Genomic DNA, 15118 nt, shown 5'->3' with positions numbered 1-15118 from the left:
GCTCACCTGGAAAGTTCACACCACTAAGGTGACACAGTTTGCGCGAGGCACTTTGCTCAGCCTATACTCAATGTTTAAGGCCCCCCAATTTCCTAGAAAGAAAAAATTACAGCTGTATTTACAAATAGTTCGCCCTCAATTATTATATGCTTGCGAAATCTGGGGCTATGCAGCAAAATGTCATATCGATAAAGTACAGGTCACTCAAAATAAATTTCTTAGAGCCATTGCAGATTGCGGCTGGTACACCAGCACACTAGAAGTACACCAGCTACTCAAAGTAGAGTATGTAAAGGATTATATAAAACGGCAAAACAGGTCTTTTTATGGCCAGCTCCCTGAACATGCCAATACTTATATGAATTCACTTCCGGACTACGACCCAGCTGCACAGCGACAGTTTAAAAAACCGCGACTTGCCTAAGCCAGGTTATACTAGAATCCACACATCCCATGTACGCAGGGCAACTTAGCAAACATAGCAGACGTTTCTCTCTGGCCCCGATGTGCCTGTCTACGTCCTGCGGTGCAAATAATCAACATTGGACTAGCCAATGATTGACATGCCCAGGACTCGTAAATATTGCGTCAACACTACTTTTGGCCCAGCGGGGCTCTATTTTATTGCGTCAACACTACCTTTGGCCCAGCGGGGCTCTATTTTATTGCGTCAACACTACCTTTGACCCAGCGGGGCTCTAATTATAAACCAGCGACAACTCGACCGCAGGCCCAAATTCCTTTAATTACCAAATCTTTCCTTCCCCCACCTCCTCCACTAGTCCTTGCTAGTTGTTTTCCCCAGCCAATTTTAATTAATTCATTAATGTAACTTTTCATTTTCTTGCTAATTCGAAATGGTCCGAAGCATGCAGGTGTAGGTTTTGACCCACGTAGAGGTTCACTGCCTGTGTGTTAGGGCTGACTCCCTATGCCTGAAGGGCGAGACCCGCCTGGCAGGCTTCACCTCCAGTGCCGGCCGCGTTTCGGAAGGCATGGGTTTTTGAATTAAAAAAAAAAAAAAAAAAAAAAACACTGGACGAGGGCATCTCTCTGCTCGAACAATAATAGAATAGGATGACATTCATTTACTAATTTCAGTCTCTATTTTTCAGGTTTAGATGACAACAGCCTGGGGGCTAGCTACAGCAATACTGGTTTAGCCTAACTTTGACCGAACTATATTGGAACGCAATAGTTCGGTCCTTAAGGCGGCCAGGTGTTTACTAATCTATGTAATTTCTCCTACACATCGGTAAACTTACACGATGATATGCCTGCTTGGTCAGCCGGGTATGTGCGGCCTTGGAGCTATACACTACACTCACACAACGAAATTAAGTAGGCCATTTTTGCGCACACTCCACACGCCTCTAAATACAGACATCATGACACTCTCATGCATCAGTTAGCCAACTAACTGAGGGGAAAGGGTGACCTCCCCCCGCCTGACACCTACACTATTAAAAATAGAGCCAAGCAACATGCGACAGCTATTTTACTTCGTCTGGACCGTGAGCCACCTTTAATCTTAAAATCGCACACATCGCGCCCCGCCGACGTTTCCAATGATTCGATCAAAGTGACGGGGTTGCACTATTTATATTGGCGACCACACAGCGAGTTATGGGAACGTAATAGTTCCCGGTATGGCTGTCACACGCTCCCGGCCGAGCATATGAGGAAACGGCGGCCAGCCCCTATTCATATCAGAGTTTGACAGCCACCACTGCTTTAGGTTTTAGGCGACCCGGCAGGTTGGATAGCCCGCGAACCGCATCAGGGACAGGGATGGCGAACACAACACAGACCGAACAGGCCATGGAGACACAACAGGCAAACGCCAAGTGTGAACGAGCCGACGACGACACCGAGTTCCAGCAGGTCAGGGGGAAGAAAGCCTTGCGGACCAAAATCTCACGTGACCGGAGCCAATCGCTTGGGAGGCAGTGTCCAGTATTCATAAAAATGGTGGCGAGTAGGACGCAAAGACAAGCCGTGCAGACACAGGCACAGACACAACAACAAGCGCCATCCACGCACAGCCAGGTGGAATTCCCCTCCACCCGCCCCACTCAAGCACAGCCGCGTGCTCAGGTGGTCAACAAGCCACAGCTACGGCCGCAAACAACAACTATCGAGCTGACACAACCGGGAAGAAAATACTCGGAAGCTGTTAGAGAACCACGCACCACTCACACTCCGGCGCAGGACCGAATAGAGGGTAACACCGTAGGTGATCTATTCGAGCTGGCCGAAATTCTGAAACTCTGCAATTTCTCCCAGCTCATAGCAACACTGTCACCTCACTACGCCGCCATCCGAGCTGATCCCGACGTGTCAAAGCGACAGATTATTTTACTATCCACAATTATGAATCTCGCAACAGCTTAATATGGCACAGAACCCAAGGAAGTCTTTACCGGTTCTAATCTTCAATGCAAACGGCCTCCAAAATAAAACCTACGAACTCGAACAGTTCCTTTTTGTCTACGGAATCAATGTCGCTTTCATTTCCGAAACTTTTATTAAACCACATATGCAGTTATACAATATACAGAACAGATCGCCCCGTACTCCACGGCGGTACAGCCATTCTAACTAAACACTGAATTCACCACCACCCGGTAACTATATATGGACTAGAACACATTGAGGCCACCAGCATTAACGTTCGTAATGATAATTCACATTAATGCATGTCTGCGGTATACAAGACACCACAAGACAGCGCGCTGATTGGCCGGGCCACCGAGGGTCGTCAAACAAAACTATTTCTCCGTCAGTAACATTTAGCAAAAAGAAAATAGTTGTAAAAAAATAGCTGTCTGCCAAATATATTCCAATTATACAAATGATTTCGTTGACAAATAAAATGTGATACCACTTACTTCATCTCTCACACATTTGCATTACTGTAATTAACTTTCACAGAAGACTAAAATAGTAATGATAGTTATGATTATTATTTTTATTAGAGCCATGATGGACCAAAAAATAATATAGTACACTTCATACACGCATTGCCATTCGTATAGGGAATTACTACACCAAACAGAGAAATTACATCATTTAAAGTATGTTCTTTATAGTACACTTGATACACGCATTGCATGGTTGCTACAGGACTAGAAAACCGGGAAAACCGGGAAATGTCAAGGAAATTAAAATGGTCAGGGAATTCCGGGAAATGTCGGGGAAAATTCTACGAATTTTGGAGATTTTAAAGTTGCTTATAATTCAAACAAAGCTTTGTTTTGATGCGCTCGTATTGCTACCGAACGACTCCGCTAAAAGGCTGCTGCTTAAGGCAAACGGCAACTGCAACTTTTTTTTTACTTGGTCTACATTTGTCCGTTGCAATAGGCTGTTACAACCACCCACCATAACTTCTGGCCAATCCAGGCACTCGATTGTGCACTAGCGAACACGGCCTTCATTTGTTCGTGTTTTGATCCTTTTTAATTTGCCCTTGAGACTTTGTGTTTTGTTCCGTTCCATGCAAGAACTACAGAACGGGCATGGCGTCGTTTATCTTTTAAAGGCTATTTTCACGTGGAATAATGTGAGTACAAAGCTTATTCCGTGAATTTAAAGGCGTTGTTTCAGGTGAAGTTAGTTTTTGATGCGATCATAAGAAAATTAAGTGCATTTTGATAAAGAAGCGGTACCAATTCTCATTTTGAAAACTACCAAGCTGATACGAAAACACGTGGCTTTTGTGTGCGGTTATGTTTTTGCATTTTTTCTAACTATTTTTAATTACTTTTTTTTAACCGTTATAATCCGTGAGTTTTGTTGCGTGACACTTACATTGTGTATAAAAAATATGCATAACTGAACATGTTTTTCCCCAGAATCGTTAGTTAACATTGTAATAATGTAAGAGTATTGCATGTTGTAATGCTGCTATTGTAATTCTCTAAGTAGGCCCGTTATATTGCTAGGTGTGAATTTGTAATAGTTTTTGTATTTGTGTAGTAATATTTTTTTAAGAATTCATAAACAATTTTTTAACCTAACCTGAAAATATTAATATGTACTTTTTTTTTTTAGCTTAGAGATGTCGAAGAAAACTACTTTTAAGGAGAATTGGCTCAAGTAGTCACAGTTTCAGCATATCAAACCCTCTGCTAAAAACATTATTCTCTTAAATTTCTGGAAAACAGGGAAAAGTCAGGGAATTCTAAGATTCTATTTCTGTAGCAACCATGGCATTGCCATTGGTATAGGGGATTACTACACCAAACAGAGAAATTACATCAATTAAAGTATGTTCTTTATAGTACACTTGATGCACGCATTGCTTTTCGTATAGGGGCTTACTACACTAAACAGGGAAATGCCATTGTTTAAAGTATGTTCTTATTCTTTATTAGGGTCCCGATGGACCAATAAATATTATAATACCCTGGATACACGCATTGCCATTTGTATAGGGGCTTACTACACCAAACAGAGAAATTGCAGTATTTAAATTGATGCATTGTTTTTTTTGTGCATTTTATATCATGGTAAATGAATTAAAAAAGTAACCATAGTTAATTTTTTATTATAATTAATTCTTTATTGAGTTTAATTGTTGAACCAATTTCAAACTTCTCCAAATAGTGGAAAAAAAATTTAATCAATGAAGGGTAAACATTTTCCTTCAGTTATGGGACGATAAGTTTTCTTGAACAAATATTTAATACACAGTTCACACATGTACTGTGAGTTAATGTCTACGGTATTAGTATTTACTCCAATGCAAGTTTCAATATGTACCCAACGCTCACACACGTCACACTGGATCCAACTAGAGCCAGTCTCACCTTCTCCACAAAAGAAACATACATTTAAGACTTCCTGAGATTGTTGGATGATTAAAACCTGTAAATATTTCCTATAACTTGGGACATCAAGTGGTTTACTGAATGCTTTTTCGGTGATATTTTCCACGTAATAAATAACAAACACTCCACAGCTACTACTATCTTTCTGAGCTGGGTGGTCAAGTTCATCTCCTATCCGCCACTTGGTTGTGTCAAACAAGCCGTTATTGTCATTTGACCGAATGAATGACAAAAATGAATTTAGCACTTTCCTATTGTATATTTTCCTATGCAGCGAATCATAAACCTGCAATGATTTTGTGTTTACATGGGCAACTATTAGAATCCAGTGATTTCCATCAACGTTGTGTGGCATTAAAATAACATTAATTGAACAGAAATTAGTTTCCTGTAAGATTTTACTTTTTGGGAAGCTTAAGTCTATTCCGAACATAATTCTAGTAACATCACAATCTAAGAGAACATATTTACGACCTGAAAGTTTCAAAATGGCAAGTAATGATATTTATATTACGTAGTTTGTTAACCATCTTCTTTCAAAGAGTGTTCTGTACGATCTGCTCTACAATTTGTGGGCAATCAGTTTACCGACGGTGTCGTTTGTAAAGTATGCTACTAAATAAACCCTTCCTATTTCTGCTACGTAATATTCTGGTATTGCTATCAGCCCGTTATCCTGTATATTCGAAGCGACACGGTAGATATAGCATGATAATGGCCGCGTGTCACCTGAGTAAGTTCTTGAACTGCCGGAAGAATTAACAGTTTCGTTCTGAAAATTCACAATTTCTTCGCAAGGTTGTGTATAGGTTACCACAGCTTGATCAAGTGCCAAAATATTGTTATGCTCATCTGATGCCAAAACATTTTTTATATCTGAAACTACTTCGTATTCACCATTTGTAGAACATGTATTTCTATCTACTTAATTTCTTAAAGAAGGAAGTGCTAATTCAATGGTAATGGAAAAGAATGATTTAGTAGATCGAAGGTTCGCGAGAACTTCAGAATCACCTCCACTCTTAGGATTATTTCCGATCTATGTCTTTCAGGAAATCTTCTTTGGGAACTGACATTTAGTTGATCTAAAGTTTAATTCTGAGTTTCTCTTACAGCTATATTGTTGAACGCTCTTTCAAAATACGTAGTGGGATTCTTACAACGCTTTGACCAATGTTCCTCAACATCGGGATCGTCGGCTTCATCTACCATTCCGGAACCTTTTTATTGACGCGTGTACGTTTCAGAGACACTTTAGGTATGCTGTACTGGTGAGTTTTACATTTCGCCATGATACACTCTCTGACCTTCGCTATGAAACGACCAGGTTTATTCTGTAAAGTATGTTCAAGAACATCTGATTTAAGCTCTCCCATCCAGTTTTCAACCACCGCATTACTGAAACGCAATGGACTTAGATATTGCTCATTAGGGATCAGAGCAGACCATAAAGGAACGAATGTCATGTATTCAGACCTGCCAACTTTTACGGTTTTTCCGTAATTTGTACGGAAAATAATTTATTTTACGGTTGTACGGAAATAATCAATATCTTACGCTTTTTAAATTTACGACCTTTTTTTTCAGTTTTGGAGTACGTTTCGTTTGTTTTTCATTATGGCAGCGTATTCCGTGCGTATTCTGTCTCGTAAACAAGAAAAGGTGAAAAATACGGGACAGAAAAATCGACTTCACCAACTAGAAAGATGTACAATTCCTGCGAGTAGTGTATAATTTCCGTTTTTTATCCCCGGAATACAAACAAAATTTATTTCCATGATTTCGACTTCTAGTTCCATGACGGAAATGGCGGTGTGTGCTGTTTCTATTGCTGTTGGGTATTGTTCTGTACGTATTTTTTAGTTAAATGGTTGCGTGTGAAGATAGTTAGAACTTGGTGATGTTTTTTATGCCATCGTAATGTCCACGAAGAATAAAAAACTGTATGGACAGGTGTTTAGGTCGGCCTATTCGGAACTGTTCCCATGCATAACCAAAAGTGAAAAAGACCAGAACCACGCATTTTGCATCGTGTGCCGTTGTGACATAAATGTTTCGCATGGCAGGAAAAACGATGTTTCCAATGACGTGAAGTCTTTGAAACATGTTAATAATGTGAAATCTGCTGATAATAACAAAGAAACCAAAAGTTTTTTTTTTCAACGAGCCGTACGAGTGACACGGATGTGATCGAAGCGGAATGCTATTTAGCCAGTTTTTTTTAAATAGAACATAATATTCCCTTTAGCGTAGCAGATCACGCGGGAAGTTTGTTCGGAAAAATCTTCCCAGATTCCGACATGGCGAAAAAGTATAGTTGCGGGCGCATGAAGACCTCTGCGATAGTCAAAGAAATGGCATCCAGCAGGACTACCACTGTTGTTAAGCATTGGCAAGGTGGACCATTTTCTTTGTCAACAGATGGGAACAATGTTACAAATAATAAGTTGTACCCTCTTGTAGTAACATATTGTGACTCTTCGTGTGGTTCAATTGTAAGTACTGTGTTGGCTATTCCATCTTTACAAGGTGCTTCAACTGGCAGAAATACTGGCCAGCTTTTATTGACAGAACTCGAAAAGTTGAATGTGCCCTTTCAGAACTGTCTAGTCCTTTGTTCTGACAATGCGGCGGTTATGGTTGGACACAAGAACGGGGTGGTTCTTGTATTAAAAGAAAAACAGCCAAATTTAGTGGCAGTTGGCTGTATAAATTTAGCTGCAGAAAAGGCTTCCAGAAGTTTGCCAGTTAGTATTGACGATACACTTGTTGACATATTTTTTTTTGGAAAAGAGCTCAAAAAGGAAAGAAAGGCTCTGTGAATTCCAGAAACTTCATGACAAAGAAACCCACAAAATACTTAAACATGTGTGCACAAGATGGTTATATTTAGGAACCAGCTTGGCCAGGGTTGTTGAACAATGAGAACCTCTTGCAAGTTTTTTCAAAGAAGTCGTCACATCACATCCACAACCATCAACAAGTTCGCTATCCTCCTACAATATTCAAAGGAAACTGCCATGCACATCAACCATCAATACCGACAAGGGAGCTGGCAAAAGAAAAAATGGTAACCATTACACTGTTACTGTAAAAAAAGCAAGAGTAGAAAGCAGCAGTTCTGTTTTGAAGAGCAACCGATCTGTGCTAAGTCAGGAAGAGAAAATTTTTATGTTTCTTTCTTCACCTTTGAATAAATCATTCAGTTTGTTTTTGTTGAATGTGATACTCCTATTTGATAAACTGAACACAACTCTCCAGTCTTCAAGTCCACAAATACACTTGGTACTAGATCTGTTGCAAGAATTTTTGAGGAATCTTTTTTTAAGATTTGTTGTTGGTGGTGCCTTCAAAGGTGTAGAATTGTTGGCAGTAGATTATCACACTCCCACCAATCAGAAGTCTGTCAGTGAGTTGGTGATTGGTTGTCAGATGAGGACAAAAAAATATTTTTTTTTTCAGCGGTGAGGAAATATTTCTGTTTGGCAAGTGACTATGTTATACACAAATATCCCTTCAAGAGTGAAGTGGTTATTAATGCAAAAATAGCCCAAATATGTAACATTGGAGAAGCAAAGTTTTCAACTCTGAAATATTTCACTAATTTGTTTCCTGTCATTTTACCAGTCAAGGATGGTGAAACCATGGATCAGGCAATGGATGAGTTGCAGAAACAGTTTTCAGCCCTACAGATTGAAGATCTCTTTGAAGTCATAAGCAAGTATGAAAGGATTGATTCCATTTGGACCGAAGTTGGAAAAATACTTTGTGCTGATGGAAAACTAAAATATGACAAAATTTCCCATGTGATGCTGGCCATTCTTCTTGTTCCACACAGCAATGCTGAATGCAATAAAATGTTCAGCATTGGGGGAAAAAAAACAAAAAAAAAACAGAATTTAGATCTTCAATGAGCAACACAACAGTACAGGACATTACAATTTTGAAAAGATATAACCAAAAGATTTGCTACAAACAAGTTTTTAACCATGAATTTTTGAAGAGGGCTAAGCAGGCCACTGCAAAATGTCTGCAGAATTCCAGTGTATAGAAGTGAGCGATTTAGACTCCACATACTTTAATTTTTAAATTGTGTATATACCATTTGACTTTTTCAAAATTACAATAGTACCTATGTAATCTGTGCAGTGGAATACATTTTTTTTGGGTAAGTTACCTTTATTTTAATCTATTAGCATTAAACTATGGTTTGTTTTAATTTTCTTTGTAATGTGTAGCATTTTAATCGGCCATTTAGGTATTAAGTAGTACTTATTAGATATGCATGCATTATATATTGTTGCGTTTAGAATGTTTTTGGACTTGGGGAACAGATTTGAGTAACACTGATTGAATCATCGCGTTGGATTTACGCCAAAATTTAGTGTTTTATTCAAATCTTACTGATGGTGTCCTTGCCAAGTTGGCAGGTATGATGTAATGTTTTGTTATATAGTCAGCAAATTCAGGGCAACAGAATTAGTTACTTGTGTTCTCAAAGTGACTATTACATTCCGATTCAAGAGTTTTTTCTATCTTGTCACATTCGTTACTAAATATTTTGTAAAACGGACTGTCAAAGTAAACCGTTCCTGTAAGTGTATCAGCATCCACATAGTTGAAATCACCAATCTCTTCGCCTGTATCAACATCAACGGAGTATGATGCATTAGCAAATATATTTTGAATAGCTGAAAGGACTTCAGCGGTTACATATTGGGATTTAAGTACCAACATTAAAAGACGGAATACACCAATCCCTCGCATAGCACGTCTTCAATTAATGCGAATTCAGTTAGCACGATGTAAATTTTACTGCCCTAGTCTCGAATAGCACGTCTGTAAATTTCAGTTAGCACGAAATCGCCACAGGCTAAAAAAAATCTCTGAAACGACGCGACGTCAGGTATGGAATTCGAGGGGGGAAGAGTGGTTTGGAATGCGAGGGGAAAGAGATGCGCACGCAGATAAACAAACACCGGGCCGTACCGTTGATGCCCGGCCGCAGACCAGGCCCTACCGTTGATGCCCGGCTGCAGACCAGGCCGTACCGTACAGAAACCAAAGCAGATGAAATTGGATACGTTTTTTTTAAAAAAGCAAGATGATAGTGTTAATTTCACCCCAGAAAATATTTAACTAACTTTTATGTTTTGTATATGTACATATTGTACATACAGTAAACTCCCGGTATATCGCGCCCCGATTGATCGCAGAATCGGGTATATCGCGGGTCAAACCATGTCCCCCAGTCAGAAATGAATAATAATAATGGAATAAATGGTTGACAGCCAATTAGGATAATTTTGCGTTGTAACTAACAAACTAAGCATCGGGCAGAAAAAAGCCTAGGCGTAGAAAATGTCCGCAGTAAAATTTTAAACAAGATATCTCCGTACATTATTCCTCTATCTTGTAGGGTTTTCAAATTATGGTCCAATCCAGCCCAGTGATATTTTCTGAAACACTAGTTCTTAACGTCGCTTTATCTCACAAATGAAGCATCGGACAGGGGACCTGATAAAGCCCACCATCCAGCGACATTGTCCAGCGTGACTCGGCTAGGGATTGATGTTGGATAGGCTTGGTTATCGGCAAGCGCTGGGTAGGGAGAGGCTAGCCGAGAACATGGAGAGAGGTAGAGATTAGAGCGGGCAGAAACTAGAGGGGGAGTGGGGGAGGGAATGTGTTCACGCAGCACACAGGCAGAGCATGAGTCACTTGACTGAGCAGCGTCGCTGCGTACAAGGCAAAATCAGGTAGTCCGGTGTTTAAAATTCCACTCCAGAATCTTAATTGGTACTTTACTGGACATCTGTATATAAATGTTTTGTTACAACTTAAACCTACAGACGTAATATTATTGGGTAATTCATTGTATTATACAAGTTCATATTTTTACTTTGGTATAATGTTTTAACATTAAATAGTAAAGTAAATCGGCTAGCGTATTTTTAATCTTTGCCCAGGAATTCCCAGTGGTCCAATATTTACGTGAACCATACTGTACCACTTTTGCCGTGAGGTAGTAAACAAGTCCCGGAAATGTTCATGTGTAGCGGTCTCCCGACCTTTAAACAGAGGCTGGGGAATATAACACTTGCCGATCCGAGCCATACACACTCAGCAACTCGACACAGCGTTTGGTGAAATAAGTAAAGACAAAGTTTAACACGGTTTTTAATACGGCGTCACTGATTGCGCTAAAATTAAAAAGCGCAATTTTTGTTTCCCACATGTGACCATTTATAATTTAATGTAAGCATGGATAATAAAGTTTAACCACTTGACACGATAGACGATTCTTTATTTTTTATTGTACGAATGCTAGAATCGTTTTTTTCCTGTATCTGCGGCCTGCTTCTACAAAAGACAAGCTATCTGTAAGTAAATCTAGAATTTTTATTTTGTCAATCAAACTCGGTACTTTGCGATTCATATTCGGTTTGAAGTATCACTACGGCCTTTCTTTTTAGAAGACTTTGACCACAGAATCGTGTGTAACCGCACACACTGCACTTACTTTGTTACGGACACTGACGAAGCAGATACTGTGGCTAACACCACGAGACTGGCAGCAGCTTGTGTGCCGCACATGTGTATGGCGGCATGTGACGCGCTCGTAGGCCGTGCGACAAACTGTGCGCGGCACGCAGAAAAATAAAAACAATTCAACATTTAATATTTATCTTTAAAATTTATTATTTTTATTTTTTCACCCGTGTTTAGTGGAAACTGCGGATGCAAAGTCCGCACAAAGGCGGGCCGTCTATACTGTGCGTGCTTGCCGACCTATTAGAACACAACATCGCGGTTATGTAACAACGCGGGTAAAAGTTATGTCCCCCGACAACCGCGTTAAATAGGGAGTGTACCCGTATTTTAATGTTATGTTTGTGCTCTAGTGAAAATCTAAATCTGTTTATCTGTTAACTGATTTGTTTACATAGCCGCTTTTATAAGAGGTGTGCATAACAAATTAAATGTTTACATATGGCTGTGTGTTTTAAAGTTACATAAAACCGGTTCTTAATTTCATAAAAGTGTTTTAATTTTGTTAAGTTTTAAACGTAATAACAAAGGATCCAGCTGCTTGCAACAGCAGGCAGACAGACGCGCGCGCGTGTTGAAGGTCACGCCTGGGCGGGCAAGCCAACCTGCTGACTGACGGTAAATATGTTACCACTTATCTCCCTTTACACTGTGCCATGTTTTCTTTATCTAACGTATTCGGTGGTAGGCTTAAAAAGATAAATGATATGACATATGCATTTTCAAGTATTATTCTACGCATGTATATTATGTAAAGATTACTTCCCTACACATCTTGGAACACATTAAATAATTTAGCCTTATATTTATGGGGACTAATGCTTCAGAATACGCGATTTAGATTAACACGAACATTTTTAGGAACGAATTAGTCGTGCTAAGTGAGGGATTGGTGTATACGCAACATGTTACTAAGATCAGATACCATGACAAGGGTGGCCATGGCTTTCATTACGAAATGTTTCAGCTTCTTTTTTTTCGACATTCTGTGGAAAGCTCGAGAGACCATTTTCATGAAGTGACTACCGCAGGAATGTATAAATGTGACCGGTTTCACTTCGATTTTATCTACTTTTCCGTGTAAATATTGAAACGTGAAAGTAAGGTAACTAGGTAGATCCATTACGTTCCAAGCTGACAGGAATCCCTTAATTAAGGCCCAACTCCAATCTACAACACACCCCAAGATAGGCCAACTCTTCAGGTACTTATTTATTTATATAGAACTAGATAATGCCCGGCATGCGTTGCAATGCCTCAATCAATTTTTTAAACGTATACTAAGCATCTCTCTTTATCTCTCTAATTCTCTATCTCTCTATGTATATCTCTCTATTTTTCTATTTATATCTCTATCTCTCTATATATCTTTCTACATATATATCTCTATATATCTTTCTAGCGGACCCGACAGACATTGTCCTGCCCAAATGTACTTTTTGTGAGATATGGATATGGCGGTAAGTATTTCTACGCTGGACGTTTTGTATCTTCTCATTATACATACCCCTCCTCTTGGGCACGCCACTGCTGTTACCAAAAACCTTTCCCATGGTTACGCAGAAGGCAACAACAATGCAAAAGCCCATTGCCATGGAGGCTAATTATCAACAATGCTTAGTTTTTTTGCTTTTAAAGCGTGTTTTTTTAGTTTTTTCTTAAGTCAGAATCGAGATAAAATATCCAATTGTGAATCTAAACCATCCTCGAATCCCCGTGAACTCACACAAAAAATTTCATCAAAATCGGCCCAGCCGTCTAGGAGGAGTTCAGTGACATACACACGCACACAAGAAATATATATATAAAGATTTATATAGAAATGCTGCTATGTTGTTGAAATTATGTTGGCAAGTCAACATTTCAAAAATAAGAAGGATACTAGATTTGATGTTTACTACGCCGGCGTAGTAAAATATCGTTTCTCCCGACGGAGTACTTCGCACAACAGCCCCCGTTGAATCGAAATGTAAAACTACCGGGTACACATCGTTTGCCCTACAGGCGTTTGCCCTAAACGTAGGGCAAATGCCTGTAGGGCAAACGACTTTAGGGCAAATGCCGTTTAGTGCAAATGACTGTAGGGCAAACGCCGGCAAGCACTTATGTTTTGGATTAACGAAACCACGCAAACTTTTAGGGCAGACGCCTGTAGGGCAAATGCCTGTAGGGCAAACGACTGTCGAAAAACTTATTTTAGGGCAAATGCCTTTAGGGCAAATGCCGGAGCTTGGTCCAAATGGGATTATCAAACATTTTGTGCAAACGCCTTTAGGGCAAATGCCTGTAGGGCAAACGTCTGTAGGGCAAATGCCTTTAGGGCAAACGCCTGTAGGGCAAATGACTTTAGGGTAAACGAAGTTTAGGTTATTTTGGGAAATGTAGGTTTTTTCAATTATGTATCGATTCAAACAGTGTTCTTGTAGTTTATATTTCATCCGCAGGGAGCAGTACCTAAATAAATGTTTTCCCTCTGAATGCAAAGTTTACAAAACCGTCGCTAGATGGCACTTATGTAAGCCTATATCGAGGTTTGGTGGGAATTCATGTGGTATGAACTTCCTAGATTTACCAACAGATGGTTCCCTGCGCTAAGTTCAATGTTATCGAATATTTTTTCTGTAAAATATTTCGGAACATTAGGTGATGTAAGGTCTTCGACCAAAAAAAATCGTATAATAAAAAAACAGTATTCGAGATTTAACAAAAATATCGCTGGGAAAAGGTTCAACATTTTTTCCGGGGCTTTTCTTATTTCAATTTCAGCTGTCAGACGCGCATTACGCTATGATTACTTAAAATATTACGAGCATATAGGTAAATAATGCGAATGCTAGCTGTTCATTAGCATAATAGTACTAATGCGGTTAAACTCCTACATATTGTTCATACTATTTTATTCTGGAATGTATACACAACATACAGCTGAAGTACACAATGAAGAAGTACCTATTCCAGTTCGTTTTGTTCTGGGTTTTCCATAATTTGCATTTAGTTTGTAATGTTTGTGTTAGATCATTTTGACGTTCAGTTATAAGAGTTGGCCGATAATAGTCATTGGTTGGCATGATTCTTAAAATAAGCTATATCCGTAATATAATATATATTTAAATATATCCATAATATTTCCCATATTTCCATAGTGGATTCCACTTATATTCCCAAAATAAAATAAATAAGATACGTAATGGTATTTCTCAGTAATAATAATGTGACTTTAGCCCACCACACACAGAACGACTTTCCTTGCGGGATTGTATGCATATTTTTTGTTCCACAATATTCCTTCCTTCTTCCAAAGTGACTTGCAGTGACGCGATGTAATGTTCACACTTACTTAATAGTTCATTTTCAGGAAGATCACACCCTTGTACATCAGTAACTTGCCCTGATGAGGATCCATAGTCAACATTTGGTTTAGTCGATTGGAGTTCACGCCGTTTTAGTTTCAACCGACTATCTTCTTGGTAAGCCAGTTTACACCGAGTTGTGCCGTGTCGAATCTTTTTACAAATGCCTTTCTTGTTTATTGAACCAGGGCTCCTACCTGACATTTTTTTGAAAGGACTCTTCTCACAAGCTAAACCTTTTTTGAATCTTGTCCTGCCATGTAACATTTACGCTGAAAAGAGCCTCGCTGTGTCTGTGTGTAGGTAATTTATTATTTTGCGTCCATTAAATTTGGCAACGAGGCTCGTATAGAATTCTGCCGGATTACTGTTTTTGTTTTC

At 39.3% G+C, this 15118-nt stretch overlaps 1 protein-coding gene and 1 long non-coding RNA gene across 2 annotated transcripts in view; one reads left to right on the top strand and one right to left on the bottom strand.

Moving 5' to 3' along the window:
- Positions 1 to 3297, bottom strand: part of LOC134527659 (zinc finger MYM-type protein 1-like) — a 43163-nt gene extending 39866 nt beyond the window's left edge. Inside the window, exon 1 of the transcript XR_010074239.1 lies at positions 2892 to 3297. The gene's annotated coding sequence lies outside the window, so the exon portion shown is untranslated. The remainder of the gene's footprint in view (positions 1 to 2891) is intronic.
- A 12-nt stretch (positions 3298 to 3309) lies between these two features.
- Positions 3310 to 15118, top strand: part of LOC134527660 (uncharacterized) — a 33651-nt gene continuing 21842 nt past the window's right edge. Inside the window, exon 1 of the long non-coding RNA XR_010074240.1 lies at positions 3310 to 3565. This is a non-coding gene — a long non-coding RNA (uncharacterized LOC134527660). The remainder of the gene's footprint in view (positions 3566 to 15118) is intronic.

The sequence above is a fragment of the Bacillus rossius genome, chromosome 1, assembly GCF_032445375.1.
Source record: "Bacillus rossius redtenbacheri isolate Brsri chromosome 1, Brsri_v3, whole genome shotgun sequence".
In the NCBI taxonomy this organism is placed as follows: Eukaryota; Metazoa; Arthropoda; class Insecta; order Phasmatodea; family Bacillidae; genus Bacillus; species Bacillus rossius.
The sequence above is the reverse complement of the archived record's forward strand: the minus strand, read 5'-3'. Positions and strand labels throughout refer to the sequence as shown.